This window comes from Odontesthes bonariensis, chromosome 20 (assembly GCF_027942865.1).
Source record: "Odontesthes bonariensis isolate fOdoBon6 chromosome 20, fOdoBon6.hap1, whole genome shotgun sequence".
NCBI classification, from domain to species: Eukaryota; Metazoa; Chordata; class Actinopteri; order Atheriniformes; family Atherinopsidae; genus Odontesthes; species Odontesthes bonariensis.
Window position 1 is genome coordinate 5,954,653 of NC_134525.1, and position 19,169 is coordinate 5,973,821.

The 19,169-nt window shown below is 43.9% G+C and overlaps 1 protein-coding gene across 1 annotated transcript in view; it reads right to left on the bottom strand.

The window, feature by feature from the left end:
- Positions 1 to 18,044, bottom strand: part of LOC142369819 (cadherin-6-like) — a 61,620-nt gene extending 43,576 nt beyond the window's left edge. The window contains exon 1 of the mRNA XM_075452219.1: positions 17,831 to 18,044. The gene's annotated coding sequence lies outside the window, so the exon portion shown is untranslated. The remainder of the gene's footprint in view (positions 1 to 17,830) is intronic.
- Positions 18,045 to 19,169: the final 1,125 nt, after the last annotated feature.

The following is a 19,169-nucleotide window of genomic DNA, read 5'->3' on the forward strand; positions in this document are numbered from 1 at the left end:
TAAACAAATCCTGAGTCCAGTGTTTGTTTATGCCCTTTATGAACTTCAGCAAGCAAAATGCAGGTGTTTAAAGTTAGAAATCAGATGTAGTTAGTGTGACAACACTAAGGGGCAAATAGGTAGACATGGATTGAAGGAGAGGTAGAAACGTCCTGTCAGAGCAGCGTCAGCAGTCAGGCTGGGAGACTGGCCCATCCATTATGCTACCTGTCTTCCAAAGGCAGCTAAGGCATGCCCTGTTTTCCCCTTATGAGGCAAATTGAAGCTGGGGGTTAGGTCCCCTCTTTCTCTTTTCCCTCATGCGTTGCAGTTTATAGCTCATCCAGCTCTCCCCCACCATCCAACTCACTACTCTCTTCCTCTGCCTCTATATCTCATCCCCATCCCCCTGCTTCTGCCTATTTTGCTTGCATAGGCCTGAGCTGATATGCATTATTGCTGGGCTTTTCGCTGAAAGCCAGTCACTTTGCATGTGTCCTCTGCCTGGATCAGCACAGGGAGGGGAGGTGGGAGACTCCCAGGTCAATAGTGCATGTGCTGATGGAGGCAGGTGAAAGCGAGATAGATTGTCTTCTTAATAATGCCCATAGAGGAATAGTCTCTAGGATCACAACTCTCCACTTCCTCTAAACTTCAGTTCTCATTTCCTATCCAAATTTGCTAAATGACTAAATGATTTTTCCCTTCTCTCCCCTTCATTCTGTTTCCTTTTTTTCCCCTCCATTTCCCTCATCCAGCTCCCAGCAAACTTGACTGTATGAATTTACTTAATTGACGCTGGTGAGGAACAAGTGGGACTCTCAGCTATTGATTTGCTGTAGGCTTTAGCGTGGTTGAAAATACCAGTTGGTCTCTGGGGTAGACTCATGAAGCCTTCTACTTCGAGTCCCTCAGCACTGGAAAGCCGCCCTTTTCAATGGATTTCTTCATAATGTCACTGTGGAAAGCTAATGCTTTCACCGTATGGAGGGCTCTGCTGTCCCCAAGGAGCGCTCGCCCCTTGACCACATTTGTCATACCCTAGAAGCCATATTGTACAAGCCTCTGCCCTGATAATTCTCTTGACAAGGGACCACAATGAGAAATAAGTCAGCTAAAGCTTTATTTGGCAATGTCAAAAAAATGTCAAGTCTGATTAAGGGTATTGTGCTGATACATGCAGCCAGTTACCACGACAAAGTGCTTGCCTCTTCGTATTTGTGCGGTGCAAGATTGAGAATGAAAGAAAGATGGAGAGGGACTGGCTAATGTCATACAACTTGGATCTCATTTTTAGTGTTTGGATTTAATTTCCACTGATGTAAATATGTTGCTGAAGTAAATGATGATATGACAATATGAAGAAGATCAAGAAACACTCAGGTTTTACACTATGCCTTATATAAACCTAATTTAGTCAGAATTTTTGTAAGATAATTAGAGATGAGAGGAGACCAAAAAAGAAAGTGATATCAACAATATATGATCAACAATAAACCACCCTCTAAATTAATAGGACTGGCAGCAGGCATTAAAAAAAAGAAGCCAAAATAGTGCATCTTTAGTATTATAAACAGGTTAAAGTATTACCCGGTCAAACCATTTTGAACTTCTGGTTCCCCCACATTTTAAACTTGAAAACATCTTAAAAATCATTATATTTTTTTATATTTTTATATATATTATAGTTTTTGTGAAAAAAAGGTGGTTTGGCCATAAGATGCCATGGTAATAATCATAGTCTTGTCAAACTATTAAAAAAAAAGGTTTACATAAAGCTCATGCTATGTATGTGATGTGTTTTAGTACAGAAATAGTATCCTTGGTGTTGATACATTATAATCACGGCCATGATTTTGTGTTAATTTATGTGGTCTTCACTACAGCACAAGCATAAAATGTGTTGAACCACAATTTCCCTTTAAAGAACTGGAGCCAAACTGAGTAACCATGACAGAGGAAATGCCACAGAGAGAATTACCGTGTTCTTGTCCGAGCCATCTTCCTCACAGCTGTAGGAGATTTTTGAAAAAGAACTAGGTCTCGTCTTTCACTGTTCGCTTTTTCAAGGAGCAACTTCGTCATAATGAAGGTGTGTAATAGAACATGACACCATAATTATATTCTCCCATTTAAGAGGCAGTGTTTACACCAAGCACAAGGCTGCCTGCATTTTCCCCCTCTTTATACGCTTGCACTCTCTCTTTGTCTCGCTGTCTCGCCTGCCCCGTCTTCGCCTCGTATCATGTGCCATTTAATTGCATTAAAGAGAAATGCTTGATGAAAAAATGAGAAAAGTAAATTGCTTTAAATTGCCTGTCACAGATTGTGTGGAGTCGCCATAGAGCAATACAACTTGAGCATTGTGGTGGGTGTTGGGGTAAGCAAGATTAATGTGTCTGCTGCCAATTTTTAAATGAACCTTAATTTCACACTCAAAAAATTGGGATAACATTTTGAATCAGAGCAATTAGTTATTAAATGTATCTATTGGTTTTACTGAGCACAGAACCATAAAAATAGAGACAGGGACAACGCGAGTCACACAAATGTGTTCATCAATACATATTGGATCAGATCAGCTGATTGCCTTTCCAGTGCAGATGTGCTGATACACAATGAAACTGAATGGCATTTTAGCCTAATCTAGACTTGTGAGTGACCTCTAAGATGGCTTTCTCTACCTCACCCAGCATCTCTTCTTGTGTTTTTTTTTTATTCTCCCTAACTAGGGATATGACCGACACAGCGAAGCACCCTATCGCGCCTGTTGAGCCGGAGACTTCCACAGCAACCCAGACAAACCCCCCGGGGTGCAATTAAAAGTGAGAAAGGAGAATGTCAGCCAGAGGGGTGAGAAGGGGAAAAGAAGGCGAAGGAGGAGCAACGGTAGGAGGAAGGAAAAGGGGGAGTTGGAATGGGCATTGGTGCCATAAGTAATGTGGTTATGTTTCAATTCACAGAGGAGACCCTTAAAGGCTGCTAATGTGTGGAGGTGTGAGAAGCAGGTTGTTCTCTGTAGCCTCCTCTTCTTTTTTTTCTACCACTTCGCCTCATGTCTGTTTGTTAAAGGGAGTCTAATTCTGAGTAGGTGTCATTTACAGTCCATGTTATGCAGTTTGCTGGTGAAATTTTCAGCAAAATCCCAAGTGAAAATTGGGAGTCTGTATGCTCGACCCAAATCTGGGGCTATCCATTTGTCTCAGTGCCCATGTGGGTTAGTGGTTCACAACAAAGTTCCCAGTGACAAATCATCCAAAAACTCAAGCATCTGGTTGAACTTTTGCTCCACAAACGTGTAAAATAAACATTTTTCTCCTCTGTTCTCCCAGAAAATTGGATGCAGATGCAACAAAACATTTCCTCAGAACCCTGTCAATATTTATTGATCATTTGTATGGCTGAGAAACAGTGTCTAGACACTGTGTCGCACTGTATCGAAAATAACTAATTTCCAAAGTGATGTACAAATCCGCGTACCTTAAAGATTAAGGCAAGGAAATTCATCACTGAAAGAATATTCCAGAAAGAAAGGCAGTACTCACACAAAGTAAATATGGGGGGGAAAAATGTGTATTGAGGGGAGCAAAATTATCATCATAAAATGCTGGTGAATAAACAGCTGAAGATCCCCAGTCAAATTGGAATGCAAAGCTGATCTAAAATGTCTGACTGAACATAAGCACAGTGGAGGAAAACATCAGAGTCTCCAACAAAAACTGGATTCAACTTACACCACTAGAATAGCGCAAAGATTTAGAAATAATAAGAAAAAGACTTCAGTCAAGTCCGTTTGTCTTTACAAAAATGGTCAATGGTGTCCAATAGTAAAAAAAAAAAAGCCGGGGCGTGGGTGGTGGCCGGTGGGGGGGTGGTTTGAGTTGACACCCAACTTCTCAAAGAAAGGTGATGTTTCATAATATGTTCCCTTTCATATCTGAAACTAACCGCATAGTTTTTCAATGCCTATACATAACAAAGAGGTTTAGGTGCATGAACCATAGTCTATAAAATGGGTGGACTTGTTACTGTTATGTCAGTTTGCTTACAGTTTGAAGCCTTACATTTCTGGGATTTGGTTTAAAACAAAATTGAAGCAAATAAAATAAAGTGTAGAAAGTATTGGGTTGTAGTAAGTCAAGCTTGGGTCTTTTGACACTCATGAAAAACTCCAACCTGAGACCCCGCCAACCCCCTAATGCAAACGTTCTAACCTTTTAAAGAGGACATATTATAGAATTTCTTTCGGGCTCTTGAGAGCATATATTTGGGCATTTGAAGTCACTACTGCAGAATGGTCCAACTCCAGAAGAGGGGAATGCAAGTATTTGAGAATACAATTAACAGTTAGCTTCGTTTTGTGGTCTATGCTCCCAGACTATTTACTGTCTGCTTTCTCATACTTTAATAATGTACTGTAAGTATTGTTGAGTACTACAGATCTATAGAGGCAGACTCTGAAGAACAGTGTACCACTTGACTTCACTCAACCAGAAATGTAAATTAATGGTTGAAAAGGGAGTTTCTATCATCTCTCTCTGTTTTTTGTTGTTTCTTTTTTATTTTTTAAAAAAAAGGTTGATTCACGAAGACCTCAGGAAATGGTGTCAGCTTGTGAAAAAAAATGGCATGATGTGTCTCCTTTAAAATTGGTAATCACTTATTTGGGACAGCGTCACAAAATGCTGTGAGAAAGTATTCCTATATTTGGGTATGTAAGAAAACAGACATTCATAAATTACACTCTATGACAGTTTCACAGGCTGCTGTAAGACTGTTGAAATGACATCCAGGGCAGTGGTCCACATCAACCAAATGTGGCATGTGCGGTTAATCAAGCTCCTGACCATACATGACAAAGATGTGAGACTCTGCATTTGAATGGATGACAGTAATTCGAACAAATTAGCTCATACTATCCCTGTCAGACATGGGGTTAGCCCAAAGCATTCATCCCAGTGCCCCGCTCCAGAGCTCACTGCAAACACATTACCTTGCCTCACTGCCCAAATGCATACCAAATAACCCATATAAATCATACAATCTGGGCCAAGTCAATGAGAGCTATGTTGCCTATTTTCTAGTTATTTCCTCAGCAGAGCTCCTATCACTCAGTCCGAAGCTCTCTTGGCCATCGTTGGAGTGGCCCAGTTTAGAACCCACAGAGGGCTCCTGAAGTAACCATTCCTTGCTTGCACTGCACTTGATTTCATGTCTGCTCAGTCTGGACTAAATTGTGGGTTGCCATCTCTGTCTTTCAGCTTCCCTTTTCCTTCTTCCTGCTGTCACTTTGACAAAAACAAAGATGGCCCTCTATGAACTTGCAGCAGTGTTTATTGTTGTGGTTACCATCGAGTTTCAGAGCAGTTGAAAAGAACTCTCTCAGCACTATCTGTCCTTCTAATTTCTCTTAGCCTTTTAGGGAAGCATTACTTCCCTCCCAAGTTATTGCCAAACAATGTCTTTCAGCCACAAAAAATGGTTTTGAACAATGCAAACATAAACAGAATGAATAGAAGAGACTCTCACTTTTTGTAAATCCACTTCTGGGAATTAATTGACCAAATGGGAGCTTAAAATCATTACCTCCCCTCGCCAGTTCTTCAATCCTGTACTAGGGGCTAATAAATGGAGGTTTGATTTCACTAAATGTCTTCCCCTGAAGATTAATAACGCCTGGTACCCCGGTGGCAAACAGATGTGGTCATCGCCGCTTGACAGCAGAACAAATGAGCACGAGCCATCCCTGCATATGAAAAACAAAGAAATAATAGCTTAATCACATGCATCCGGTGACACGTTCGCACAAGATCTCTTTTTGCTTTCCTGTGTTCACCAGAGCAAATGTTTTGCCACCAGCAGCCATGTGGTCTAACACAGCTCTCTACTGAGGGACTGACAATAGCAGAGAGGAGGAGGGATGGGAGGATGGACGAGGCTCAATGGCGGCTCCGCTCGCTTCCTGCTTTCCCCACTGTGGTCTTTGTGGTAATACACTGCTGGTTATGGGAGCCTCCGTCTCTATGCAAATCAGTGTTTGCTTCCCAAGTGTTTGCGTGTCTCCTGTGCAGTCAAGCGCAAGAGTCTGTTCAGCTGCACAATCTGGAGCAAAAGGCCAGAGTTGCATCGGTGCATGAATAATATCCACCAGAAACCTACGAATTAAAAGCTTATTTCCACGTCAACCTGTTAATAATATTGCCCCACCCAGATATTAGATCTACATGGAGCCGTTGATTTTAAATGGGTTGCACGTCTCTGGAAGCAGATGGATTGATTGGTGCACTGAAAGGTCAAAATTGGTGCAGAAAATTGAAAATCAGTAAAGGAGTTGTGTTCCCACGTTTGTCTCAGCCTCCCTGTTGTGACAATTATATAAAAAGGGAACAATGTGCAAGCACATTTCCATTCAGGCGTATATTGACTGTAACAGCAGGTCAGCTGCAAGACACAACTGTCACACAACACTAAATAATACATGGAGCTAAAACGAAGATATCATGCACGTAAAATATGGCTCTGATAAAAGGCTGCGCGTAAAAAAGTGTTTCCCCCTTGACTAAGAGTGATGACATTTCCGAGACGTCCACCATAAAATAACAGCGACAGTTAGAAGCATCTGTTTTTTACCTTAATAACAGTGAAGGGGGCACAAAGTCAGAGGCAAGGGACGTGCACTGATTATTTGGTTTTTGACGCTTCTTAAATTGGAAAAAAAATCTCTTAAACTGCACCTAACTAAAACCAGCGAGGCATTCAAGAGTTAAGAAAGTCATTTGTCATGGGCAGGAAGCCTGCCTTGAGATAGAAAAAAAAAAAGAAAGAAATTGTGCAAATTGTGTGAATACTGCTCAAGATTAAGCCACAGAACTTGGGATGGAATCTAAATTCAAATGGTGCATGTAAATACATATTTCGTTAGCTTCGAAGGAAAGGAAAGGTGGCTGGCTTTTCACAGATCCTGCAGTGCGGCTGATAAATAAGGGTCGTGCTGCACAGTTCTCAATCCAGTCACGTCAAAAGAGATTCAGCCATCCTCTGGGATGAATAACAGACGGCCGTGATCTCCTCTGACCTTAACTGTGACTCATGTTTATTTACCTCGGCTGTGTGTCCTCGTGGGATAGCGGCCTCATCACTAAAATGAGCACTATGATGGGTTGTTTTTTTCTTTCTTTTTTTCCCATTGCCACTCCTGGGAGTAGACAACTCTAATGAACAAAGAAGGCTGATTGATCTAAGTTAGCATTTGATTCCCCAACGCTTCCAAGGTACACGACTCAATATGCTGGCATGCCAGCGAAGCGCCCCGTGAACTTTGCTGTACACACATCTTTAATCACACTCACCTTTTTTCGTGGCTGGTGTGACTTCCAGCTTATTTGTAATTACCAAGCTCCTCTGGAGAGTTGGCTCAACAACAGGCCCGACCATAGGTCACAGAGAAAGACTGTAGCGGACCATATGGGCTCCAGGCCCAGGGGCAGAGAGTGGGTGGACGCTGGTGTTGGCACCGGGAAGTTTACCAGAATGGTCAGAGCAGGAGATTGAATTATTCGGATGCAGGAGAGAGCCTTATCAAGCAGCGGCCACATTGCACTGACGTTTTCACCCCAGTTTCTATTTCCTATTTCACACCTGGACTATTGCCAGATAGGATATGTTCAGCTACCTCGTTTTACCCTAGATTCACAATCACCAGCCACCAGTCAAAAGAGGGTATAGCGCGTTATCTATCACTGCCTTACCCCCCGCCGGCACCCTCTCCTCTATCCCCCTAACCCTCAGTTGTATCCTGCCTCCCACTTCTGCCGTCACCTGAGCAGCTACAGCATGGTGTTATTACAGATAAACAATCAATACTGCATTAACGCGACCACGGAGGCCAGGAGAAGGTAAACAGGCAGACGTGGAAAATAACTCAATGTCATGGGTGGACTTAGGGGAAAAAAATCTTGCCCATGACCTGCTCATATGAATACGTTTTTAAAATATAGAAATTTCAGTCCACTCGTTTTCATTGTCGTCAGCCATCATCTCTGAGGTCACCAGATACATTTCTTTTCCTTCCTCTCCTCAGTGGTCACAGAATGGAACCACTGCATTAAAGCAGTAATACCCCACTTTATAGCAAAGGTGACCACGGATATTGGAAAGCAGGGACCCATGCGATCGATTTAGAGCGAGGAATGGAAATTTTAACATGATTCCCAGCCAGGCATTTCAACTCAAGAGTATTAGACTCCCTCTTTTGAGGATTGCGTCAAATCCAACTTACGACCGCGCTTCCAAATTCTGATGACGTCTTTATCGAGGGAAAGGAGAGGCAAGTTTCCTGCATGATGGATGTGTGGTCCTATTGCTATTTACACAGCTTGTATGCAGCTAATTTGCATCTACATTCCCAGTGCTGCCACTGGAAAAAAGAAGGCTTTTTGTCCTGAACTTCTGTGAAAAAATGAAAACAAAGGAGTTCTTATGAAGCGGCCCAACAAATAGTCTCTGCTTCTGCCTCTCCCAGACTGGAATTAAACACTCTTCATTCCATCCTCATTCATTAAACCCCCACGCCCACAACCTCAACACCATGCGGGGCTATGAAATACCTCACACACACACACACGCAAGCTTAAAATAAAAGAGTTGGGACTTGGCTGAATGATTGCCGAGACTGTTTACTAATACTGCTGCTCACTCTGCCTTATTACAGAGTGCCAGCCTTTCTATTACTGCAAACTGAGAAAGAAAGGGAGGAAGAGGAGGAGGAGAGAGCGGACAGAACAAAAGGGAAAGAGGGGGAGACTGCCAGCATCAGATTAAAAGAAGAAGAACAAGAAAAAAAAAAAGACTGGCTCAGTTGATTTACACCTTCATTACTCTCCCCTAACTCTGCTTATTGCAAATCATGATGCTGCTTTATGAGCTGAATCCTCTATTACGACAAGGCCGGGAAGACGGTGCTCTAGTCCATAAAGCAAGCGTACTGTAACCGCCAACCGGCAGCCCTCGACCCACTCATCCTGACACCCGGCCGCCAGAAGGGAAGGAAAGTAAAACAGAAGTCGCTGCTGAAACTCAGTCCGGTGCATCAAACCCGCTCGCCCCTTTGCTTCCTCGCTGTCCCTTCCCTGGCCTCACGCCTGTGACACGTCTCACACACGCCAAGGAAGTCCGACTTGGTGAGCGCAAAGCAAGGATGGAACTCACAGCGAGTGTTTAATGTTAAGCAAGCTCTGTCAACTTTAAGTCAACAAACATGTAGGGCACTGAAGGTGTGTTTACTGCCTCTCCGCCACCTGGTGAGGAGGTGCTTCTGATGTGTTTACTCAAAGAGCTTGTGTATTTAAATAAAGAACAGAACGTATTTTCCCCACTTTTATTTATTGAATCAAAGGGAGGTCTTCCGAGCATGCGTGCCCTTTTTCTTCTAGTGATTGAATTTGTGTCTGCGTGTGTGGCGAACACGTCCGAGAGGGAGCGGGGGACGAAGCCGGGTGCAGGACCTAATAAATCAGCAGATAGGCTGAGGCGTGTAGGTGAGTGTGGGTGTCAGTGTGCTGATGTAAACATGGCGCGGGTGCATGAGACACGCTGGATGGAGGTTTGTTATGTGTATGTAACACGCTGCTCCAGCCTGGCTTGTCTGACTCCCATCTGGAACAGGGTTGACAGAAAAGTTGACAGATGCTTCACCACTGTCCATTATTTATGAGACTGAAGAGATCCACCCTGCAATTCGCAAGCGTCTGCTTCTGCTACTGTCGGTCGAGTTCTGACATTGTATTCTGCGTCCATGCATGCAGTCATACAGTACTGTGCAAAAGTCTTGAGCCAACCCTAATTTCTTTGTAAAGTGCCAGGAATACGGGAAATAAGAGGATAAATTCACTGAATCACGTGTAACATAAATGTAAACAAAGTATACGAAGCAAAAAAAGAGTTTGAACAATTCTTATCAGCTTGAAAGTCAATATTTGGTATCAGCACCATTATTCTTCAACACAGCCTGAGCCCTGTTCTCCAGGCTTCTTGAAGGACATCCCAAAGCTCTTCTTTGTTCAGTAATGTTGAGGTCCGGGCTCTGGGGAGGATTCATCCCTCCATCAGACCTGCTGCCACTGATTTTCAGTCCACTTCTTGTGTCATTTGGCACAGCTCAGCCTTTTCTCCCTGTTTCCCTTTCTGTAGATGGATAAAAAAAAAATTTCCTTTTCTGAAGGGCATCCCTTTCAGAAACTGTTCATCTGTTGTCTGTTATATGTAGGCATAACATTGGGTTAGGAGCCTTTTTCAGTGTTAAGTGGCTTTGTAAACACAAAAATACACTCCCCTGAAAATGGTCGGGTACAAGCTCTGGACTGAAAATGAGTGAAAAAGCAGCCAGTGTCTAAAGGAAAACTTTAAGACTCACAGAATGCCTGAAGAACTATTGCTCAAGACTAATTTAAAATATCTCAACAAAATCTTTCTCCTTGGAATTCAAATATGAAAAGAATGGTGGTTCCAGACTTTTGCACGGCGATATATCTCCTGTTGAATTGTGTCTGTGTGGAAGGATGTTGAGCAGGTGTTGGAATGCATGTGCCCAGTGTTTTTGCACATTTGCTCCAATGCCATCCCCAGATGAGTGTACTTCCACTTTATACCAGACCTAAGTAACCACTCAACCTGCCTTTGTGAGTCTAACTCTTGACCTGTGGAGTGTCACTAAATCCCTGGTAGACAGGCAGCCCTTCAGCTCCGGCATGGAGGACCATAGACCAGCAGCTCTCTTAAAACCCACTTAGAGGCTTACAGCTGGGAGGCCCGACCATCAGATTGAATTAAGGCTATGATTAATTGAATCTAGTGGTGAGTAACTTGAGTGACTGATGTCTCGTAGGACCAAAGGTCTATTCACAATGCTTCAGAATAAAGCTATATTTATTCAATTAGTGACATCATAGGCAGTTTCGGTTTGCCGCGGGCATGGATGGTTGCCTCTAAAATTATTGCTTTGAGTGCTGCTTTAAGCCCAACACCATCGGCAGAACTGCTGCAGCTCCGAAGCGCGTCAATGTTAATGAGAGGTGCAATGTAATTAATACAAATGGAATGTTTAATGCAATTTTTCCATTTCAAAGAAATTCCCCCGGCATTTTTCCCAACAATAGATTCAGCTCTCTTGCATTATCCTCAGGCAAACAATAACCCAAGTTTGGCATTGCCTTCATTAGATCAAACTCAATTACACCAGAGCGCTCAAAGCACATCTTACAAAAGGGGCGGAGACCGAGGCTGCCTTCTCCTGCAACTTGAAGGTCTTCTGGCAGGTCCTGACCTATTTGTCTTTGACGGACAGCGGCGTCGAACAGTAATTGGAGGCCTCTGAGACCTGCACCACGCCATTTGTCAGTTCTTCATGTCAAAATGTAGTGTTAACAGCTGGGGGTCTTCAAATATGACCTTTTCTCAAAGGGGACAGGTTTCCCCTGCTGGCTCAGAGACGCCCTGGGTATTATTCAGCCCGAAACAGTAGCACGCCCTTATAACTATGTGTCCCATGTTGCTGCAGAAAGCTTGTATTGTGTCCTTCCTTGAGGAATATGTGGTCCCGTGGCAGCACACATGCTTTGATTCGAGGGGTAGCTTGCGTGGTGGTCTTTCTATTCCTCTCATTCACAATGAACCATCCTAATGTTTTGAAAGGTGGCAGAACAATAGCAGAAACCCCTCTCTTTCGCTCTGGGGATTGAAGGTAAATAGGAACCTTTGCCGATGTGTTTGCCTGTTCATTTACAGCACCTCGGAATACAGCTTGCACATTGTACCTCTCTGAGAGAAAAGAAAAAAAAATGAAAAGAAGAAACCCACAAAGGCATTCTGCAGGACAATAGCAGAGTGCAAGAAAGAGGCCCACAATAGAGTCCAGATATCATTCACAACATAGACAGGAGGCCATTATCCACAGAAGGAGGGGCCCATCTGGATCTGACAGAGAAATTGTGCAGACAGAGCTGCCACATAGACAGCAGCCTCCCTGAAGCCTAACCTAGAAGGACAGGTTTTTGCAGCACCAATGCCCGCTGGGTTAAGGTGTTACACGTCATCTGCAATAACCTGGATCATTACTCCTGGAGGTTGTTAGAGGGGAAAATCACATCACTCCGCTTTCACTGTTGCCAAGAAAAATTGACACACTAAAAGTCACACAAAGACACGCCTCTATATGCACACACAGGCGCCATCCAGCAAACAAACACATGTAATTACACACCTGCAATCTATCACACACTGCTGGGGGTGTCTGAGGGGTTAACATAGCAAGGCGTCCAAACAGAGTCCCACCAGCCAGTGCTGCCTGAAGCTGACAGCTCTCACTGCGGCTGCCTTGCAGGAGAAAAGTAAGCATCATTACCATCTTTTCTCTTCATACTTCTCTCCCTTCTTTTCATCCACCACCAGATCCTTTCCCTCCACTGACTTCTCTGTCTTCATTGTGCTCCAGTTAGGCACTAATGCTCCATGTCCTGTTCCTGGACTCTCTGATCTCCCATTACCCTCTCGTCATCCAACAGTCAATATTACCACCCACAATTCCCGTTCCCGACTGATTCTTCCCACTCCTTTGCTTTCACTGAATTCTCCCCCACTCACCCTTTCATACACTTGTTCATCTTCCACACACTTATTAACTGGCTGTCATGTTCAGCAGCCTCCCCCCAAGACGGTGTTTAGCGTTCCTCAGTCCACTTACTGCAGCCAGAGTTAAGCCTCTGGGCTTTGCACAGACAGGAATCCAACTAGAGGGAAAAGACAGGACCTGCGGACATGATCTGTCTGTAACACTCACTAACACTCTTCCTCCTGAACCGGCTACCTGAAGGCAGCGCTGGAACACACACATCATTTGAGAAATCCCTCCAGAGAGCGATTTTTACTTCCCAAACTAAAGCACTTCATCCAAGAGTTGTCCATTTTGAGTTATGATCGAAGTATGAATAGAACAAATGATTTTTACAAACTACTGTACATAAAATAGATTAGCTGCCAAAAAATTAAGCTCTTCATTTTCCAATGTAAATCTGAGAACTTTCCTACCTCTGCAGAGGATTGCATTTTCACCCCTGCCAGTTAATCTGTATGTCTGCGTGGTGTCTGAGAAGCTCGTGAACAAATTTCCATGAAATTCGGCGGCAAGCCCAGCCTCTAGCCAAGGAACGGTTGATGAGATTCTGATAGTGATCTGGACCTGTGATTTCTACTATTAGATGATTATTACCCCCCCAAACACCTCCCCACCCCACATACTGGATATAGAGATTTAATTCCAAATCCAATCCAGAGTCTTAACGGTGCCCTCGCAGGGTCAAGAAATCGATTACACCTCAGATTTAAGACAGACAGAATGCTCGGTGTCCTTGACGTGGAGTTTTTATTTTCTGTTTGTTTTTGCTTCCACTGTTGTGGCATCCTAGAATGAAGTGAACTCGGCATTGTTTGGTCGCCGAATTTGTCATCCGCCCCTGCGTTCTCCACCCTGCACTTCCCGGGTCAAATGGTGTAAGAAATGAGACGTGGCTGGTGTAAAGACTTTCATGCCCCTGCTTTACCAGTGTCATTTCCGCAACTCTGAAACTGTGCCATGGTCTACAGGGCTTTGTTGTAAATCACTATCTCCCACTGTCAGACTGCAGTTTGCTGCACACTGTGGATGCCTGGCTTTCCGCTGCCTCCTGGGTGACTAATATAGCTTGTTAAATTGTGCTGAGAAGCGCGCGGAAAACTGTACACCTTCCATCTTTTGTACTGTGTTTGTTTGCTTGCATTTGTGCCTGTGTGTGTGTGTGTGTGTGTGTGTGTGTGTGTGTGTGTGTGCGTGTGTGCCTCTTTCAAAATATGTGCAAGTGCATCAGTGCATCTTTATGTCTACGTTAAAGGAAGATGGGGATGTTACTTTCGTGAATATGCTTACTAAACTCCAGAAGTCTGTCAGGCTTTGTTGGTAATTCAGTTAGATTGCCATTCGGCTGGCTTGCACTCATCACCACTACAGTGTCGGAGTTGTGACGCTATCTCTCAGCCACTTCATAATTAGAAAAGCTGTGGAGCCAAGCCACAGTTTGAGGGGGAAGAGGGAGGGGAAAAAAAGCCGTTGGCAGACTACATTATTCAACATTGGCAGCAGTTTGCTCTGTCTCCCACCCCAAAGACATGAATCTAAGTGATTTCACAGTCACATCCTTCCTTGTGTGCCTTACTGTACAAAGCTGGACTCTCATCAGTTTTAAAGCCATTCAATGCAAACTATATAGTATTGTGCAAAAGTCTTGAGCCACCCCTAATTTATTATAAATTGTCATGGAAAATAGGTGCAGTGATTAACTGAAACAGGTAAATATTAAAGGATAAGTAAATAAAGAAAACAAATAAAAGTCAAATCAAAAGTCAGTATTTGGCATGAGCACCTTTATTCTTCAACACAGCCTGAACCCTTTTAGACAAACTTTCAAGTAATCTCTTTAAGGAGTCTTCAGGTATAGTTCTGCAGGCTTCTTGAAGGACATCCCAAAGCTCTTCTTTGGATGTAGGTTGCCTTTTGTTCCGTTCTCTGCCAACATGATCCCACACTGCTTCAGTAATGTTGAGGTCCGGGCTCTGGGGAGGATTCATCCCTCCATCAGACCTGCTGCCACTGATTTTCAGCCCACTTCTTGTGTCCTTTGGCACAGCTCAGCCTTTTCTCCCTGTTTCCCTTCCTTAAGAACGGCTTCTTGACAGCCACCCTTCCATGGAGCCCATTTCTGATGAGGCTTGGGCCAACAGCAGATGGATCAGCTGAAGGTCCAGATGCATCTCTCAGCTCCTGTGTCAGGTGTTAAGTGTCTTAAAAAAACAAACACATTCCTCTTAAAATGCCAAGATTGAAGGACTGGACTGAAAAACTTTGAAAGACCTTCAGAAAACCTGGAACTGCTGCTCAAGACGACTTAAAAAGATTACATGAAAGTCTGGCTGCTTGGAAGTGGAATATAAAGAAATGAGGGCTGGATCAAGACTTTTGCACAGTACTATAGATCCGTTTCATCCAGCATCATCCAGCACTGTGAACACACAACACTGTGCACACATAATGTCTCTGTCTAGCACCTTTGTAAATAGATTTGAGTATATTTCTGTGTAATTGGTGTTCTCCCACACAAAGCAGGGAGAGATAATTACGCATTGTTAAGCAAAGTATAAACTGTAAGATCCTCATGTGTTTATCTTCTCGGCTCAGAGAGCAGAACAGGCCTTTTTGGGGGATTCTTCTCTCCTGGCCAACGTCCAGCTCTCAAATCTGCTCTGCTGAAACCGGTAGGGAAACAGCCTTGTATGTGATTTACCCGTATCCCGTCTAATTCTTACGTCATTTGTAGTCTCTAAGATTCAATGTGGGAATCAGGTTGACCTTCAGAAGAAAGGTGACTTACTCCTACAAATGGCAAATGACCAAAAACACACATCACAGTTTTCTGCCTCTTGTGCGAGTGTTGGTGGGTGAGAAGCACATCTCGTCTTATTTTGGTTTCTGTGCAATTACGGTTCTGACTGCTCCATAAATAGCCCTCTCTGAAGGGAATCTGTCTCATTAGGAAGGAGCAGCTATGAAGTTGCCATTGTGCCTGCTGTTTTCTCTTGAAGTGGCTCTGCAAGGCTGACCTGCACAGGAGAAAGAAGACAAAAGAGAAGAAGCCCAGCTACCTGGCACAGAAAGGAACTTCTCCAGCTAAATATTTGGCACCAGAAAATTTTCGGAGGAATCCCGAAGCTCTAACACTGCAAACATCATGATTTATTATCATATCAGACAGACCGTGACTAATGCACTCAAACAATCAAGGTTCTTGTACCAAACTACAACGCCCAGGGGTGCTCTCTACCACCGTTTTTGATTATTCGTAAGTGCAGGCACATTAGAGCCCCGACAGTTTTTCACAGGCATCCAAACACACACACACACACACAAAGAGAAGAGGAAGGAAGGCCGCAGACTTTACCAGAGGGGATCAGAGGGTGCTTTAGCACAGGCAGCGGCCACAGGGATTTTATTAGCTCCAGATGTCGCCGCAGAGAGAACTAGAAAAACGTTCAATATTAAGAGCACATCAAAATGATGCGGCCCATCTGGAGCACAAATAATGTAATCAACTCGGGCCACCGGTCATCGCCGTCTGGCCGCCGGGTAAACCTACCATCCTGTGACGCCAGCGCCCGCAGGGACAGGATGGAGCCGGCCCGGCACATGGGCTCCAGCCTTTTGGGAGAATCCCCTTAGCCGCAGCGCACATGACCCGCCCAGTGAAGATATTTGGAAGAAGAGAGAGATGAAGTATGAGCGAATTTCTTTCATAATCGGTGCCTTGCTCTGAGGAAATGCTGATGGCTGTGATGCGTGTCCCGTGCCTGTCACATCAGCTCTGCGGTATCGCTGTTAACGACTTCATGCAGATGAAAACATACACGCGGCGTGCACGACCCCCCCCCCCCCCCCCCCCCCCACACACACACACACACACACACACACACACACACACGGGGACTCGGTGTGCAGGGCCTTTAAATATGCAGCACCTCCCATGTTTCCTTCATGACTTTGATCAGCCACAGATTCCACCTCTGCCCCTTTCATCTCTGAACTTCAAAACCTGGACCACAAAATCCTGCTCTGCCTCTGACAATCTGCTTTGACCAAAGAGAGACAAGCAGGGAGGCCGACCTCCTCTTTTTTAAACACACATCCACAACCAGCCGAGACGAGACCAAGTTTTTCATTTCAAAAGCAGCGTTCAGGTAAATTACCTCAGGTTCATAAAACAATCTGCATGCAAACAGGGAGGACAGCAAAAACTTTTCCAAGATCTTAAATTCAGCTCTGCGCAGCCTTCTCCGACTAACAACACCTCCTCCCATCACTCTCCCAACTCTCGAGTAAAACAGCCAAGTTAATCCCTTTAAAGCTTCCCTGCATTATTCAGCGAGAACATCAAATATCCACATCGCCTTGTTGTCAGTAAAGCTGGAGAACGCGTTGTTTGAGAAAACTTGAGACAACTCCAGTAGTGCTCACCCAAAACACGGGGCCTTTGAACTGAACCGTGCAACGGCCGCAGACACACAGTTATCCGCCTTTATCTGAGCACGCTGTCCCACCTGCATCGACTGGCATCCCGGGGACTTGCCACCGGCTAGAAGCGAGTCCGTGGAGAAGGCAGGACAAAAAAAAAAAAAAAAAAACCTACACACACACATTCAATGACCTGAAGTCACGCATTATGATAAAGGAAAGGTGCGTTTTGAGAGCGGGCCTGCATGTTCGCGTCACCTCTGAACGCGGCGCGGCGCGGCGCGCGGGCTGAGGCGCGCAGGACCTCTGTACCAGGAGGGGCACGCTTCCATTTTCCAGGGATGAATGAGAATAAGACAGAGCCGCTTAAGACAAATAAAAAAAAGTTGATGACCCCCACTGGAAGCTGAATGAGCACCCGGGAGGCGTACAATACAACTGACTCATTGCTAATTCAAACCCCGAAGTTATTCCACAGCAAATAAAGATTTGTGTCTCGATTTAATTAGAAACCAAACAAGAGGACATGACGGCTCTTCTATTTATTAAATTATTTTTATTCAGCATTTCATTCTTTTTAGAAGCGACACAACTATCTCGCAGTGGTCATTTAATGTTAGCAAGCCAAAAAAAAAAAAAAAAAAAAGAAATCAGTCCGCTCATCAAAACGCTGTAGAATAAGTAACTGTTCCAGCTGCAAATATGCGCCGCAAACGAGAGCATTTTCACCGCAGATACATAAGTTGGAAGCAAAGCCCGGCTCACCTGATTAATGAAGTTTATTCCACCGAGGGAAAATTTCCCAGGGTCGCAGAAGGCGCTCGTCGGAGCCTGGTGTATCCGCTCGCTGCAGCTTTTGTTGCCCGTTGTTCCACCCCGACTGAGCGTCTCAGCCGTGCTGCATCACTTCTCGCTGTGGATGTCAGAGAGGATGAGGGGACTCACCCTCCCATTGGCTGCCATTCACAAGTCCCCAGCACAACACGGTGGAATAAGGGAGAAAGGGGAAACACACACACACACACGCACACACACGACCGACAAAAACAAAAGGGAGATGGTGAGAAATCCAGTGTGGCTTTCTAACGCCGAGCGATTGTCATCTTAAACAAGAAGCCAAATGTTTTTGTGCGTGTGCTTTCTTTGTTCCTGCTTTTTAATTTCTTTCTTTCTTTTTTACATCATGTATAATTTAAAAACAGACAACTGAATTTGATCGAAACTGTACGATGAAAACTGTCCTGTCAGGGCAAATTACCAATTATTTCTTTTTATGTTCGTTTTAACGCTGCGATTAAATCAGTTCAGTTCAGTTTTATGTATACAGCGCCTGATCACAGCAAATCTCTCAAGTCCAGTTCAAGCCAATAATAATGCAATTCATTGTAATCCAATCACAATCCTATTAAATCAAATTAATTCTAATCCAAATTAGTTTAATGCGTAACAAAGACGCATAGCCAAGGAATCCAACAGATTTCATCGAATCTTCATTTCAACCTCCACCTTTCTGAGCATGTATGAGAAAAACTGGCTTTTAACAAGAAGAACCTCCAGAAGAACCACACTCAAGAAGGTGGGACATCTGCAGAGGACAGGAATTCAGCCATGTCTGTTTTCTTTCCTCCTTTTGCATCCAACTCCAAATGTGCATAAAATTACATTTGGAATTGTTCCCATACATTGCTCCCTCTCTTGGTTGTATCCCTGTGATGCTATTGCCTAAACACAACCAGGAAGTGACCAAGTGTTTTAGTATGTCTTACTAAACCTTACACAGGAGTGTCAAACTCACATCCCATGGTTGAAAGAAATCCCCACTTCTACTTATGGAGCTAAGATAGACATGTTTTGTCACTTGTAGTGAATGTATGAAAACAATTACAAATGTAAATCAAATCAACATTTCTTCCAAGTAAAGATGGAATTCTTTTGTACAAATGAAATCTACAATTACTAACTAATAGCTGAGCCTTGGTTGTAGCAGTACTTTTCCACTTGTGAGTAGCTAACGTCTGACGTGCTGAACATAATTTGTTTCGACTAAACAACTCGGACCTTTAAAAGCGTTGTAGATGTTCAAGCAAACACTACATATACTGTG